The sequence below is a fragment of the Arvicola amphibius genome, chromosome 6 (assembly GCF_903992535.2).
Source record: "Arvicola amphibius chromosome 6, mArvAmp1.2, whole genome shotgun sequence".
Lineage (NCBI taxonomy): Eukaryota > Metazoa > Chordata > Mammalia > Rodentia > Cricetidae > Arvicola > Arvicola amphibius.
This window is the reverse complement of record NC_052052.2, coordinates 70,353,987-70,355,893: the sequence shown is the minus strand read 5'-3', so window position 1 is coordinate 70,355,893 and position 1,907 is coordinate 70,353,987. Positions and strand designations below refer to the sequence as shown.

The window sequence follows — 1,907 nt, the reverse complement described above, 5'->3', positions numbered from 1 at the left end:
CATGCTTTTCTCCATCCTTCCTTCCTTCCTTCCTTCCTTCCTTCCTTCCTTCCTTCCTTCCTTCCTCCCTTCCTTCCTTCCTTTCCTCTCTCTCTCTCTCTCTCTCTCTCTCTCTCTCTCTCTCTCTCTCTCTGTCTTTCTCTTTCTCTCTTCCTTCCTCCTCCCTCCTTTACTCCCTCTCTTTCCCTCTTCTTTTCTCTGCCCCTCTCTCTCTTTATTTTCTGTCTTTCTTTTCTTTCCTACTTTCTAATAGAAAGCATACATGTAGTTTCTCCATTGCCACAATGATGCATGGAGGTTTCCCACATTTGTGGAAATCTTAGGGGTTATAACCAAAATGTAATGGATGAACCTCACCCTGGGAATGCCCCCAATCCAAGATCACAATGTTATCCTATCCTCTCTTGATCAAGGTATCTCCCTGACAAGGTAAGTATTTATTATTATCAAGTGATGCTACAAGTTTAAAACAGGAAAGAAAAACAATATCCGTAATAATTTTTTGGTGGTTCACTAATAGATAAAACACACACAGCTGTACTTGGACAAGTACACTGCAAATCTGCCAAGGAAGGGACACAAGGTGCTCAGTTCCACTCTATCACCTGTAATTGATGAATTCCTTTAATCTTTTAGGGACCTTGACTCAGTCAAGCTGGGGCGGGTGACAGCAACTCAGAAAAGAATTTCAGAACTGTTCAATATGAAACACTGTTGTGTTTAATAAAGATGCTTTAGAATAGGCTTGAACATGAGGGTTAACAGAGGAAAAGAGGCAGCCAGAAAGCACAGGTTTGGACTTCTATAAGTGTGAGTCCCACTCTGCTGTTTTTACAAAAGCCATATGTCGGATTTGAGGGGGGTAATGCTAAATAACATAAATGAGATAATCGGGAAGCTCCTCGAGGATGCCGAGTAAGATTAAAGCTGTAGATCTCAGGGATAAATGAAGACGGGGCATTTTTGTTGTTCACAGTCAACAACATTGGTAATCTTATTTGAGATTCCCAGAGAATGCCTGAGAAGAGAAAAATTCTATCATTCAGGCTTCACGCCTGATTAATTGCTACATTAACATATAATACACGAATAAGAGAGAAATATTAACTCTACACCTGTCAGCAACTTCCATAGCAGAAGTTATTAATTATGCTGGAATTCTTGATGCTCTGATGGTAAGAGGCTTTCACTGAAGTGAGAGCCTGAAGCAGAGGAAATTCTTTCATCACCAAGATCCCCATGATTCTCCTTGTTCTTCAATCAGACCTCAGAGCCAGCATGGGTTTGCAATCTGCTGTGGCAGGTGGTGACCCTGGATGGGCAGGCTACAACAAAGGATGAGAATTATTGACAGAAGGCAATGGCATCCCCTGATCATGGAAATGTCCATGTTGTTGATGAGTAGAAAAAATGTTGTTAGGCCTCCCGGCCTCATTTTTCTTCTCTTCCTCTCCCTCCTTTTCAAGACAGCCAGCTTCCCAATGAAATTCACATCCTAGATAAGACCCGAGCTGCAAATGTAAGATAGCAGACTTCAAGGCTCACTGATGATGTAAGTTATAACCAAATCGAAATCACTACTCTGTGTCCTGTCCAACAGAGATATGACATTTATATTAATATTTTGTGAAGTTTCTCAATTAGCTGATGATGAACTAGAGCTCATCATCACAGTGCGGTGATATGATTTCCCTCTTTGCATGATATTTGCATTGCAAATCTTTTAGAGGGCAGAACTGACACATTCTTACTATGTAATATCTCAAAATGATTCTATGAAAAGGAGAAGATTTTTAATAGTGTGAAAATACTGTAGTTCATATAAGTTTGAAGCTGTTTGTCTGGTAGCCTACCGGACACCTAGTTACTGGCAAAACTGATAAACTGTGGGGAAGGACATAAGATTT

At 40.5% G+C, this 1,907-nt stretch overlaps 1 pseudogene; it reads right to left on the bottom strand.

Moving 5' to 3' along the window:
• Nucleotides 1–250: 250 nt before the first annotated feature.
• On the bottom strand, nucleotides 251–437 carry LOC119818176 (annotated as a pseudogene).
• Between the last annotated feature and the right edge of the window lie 1,470 nt (nucleotides 438–1,907).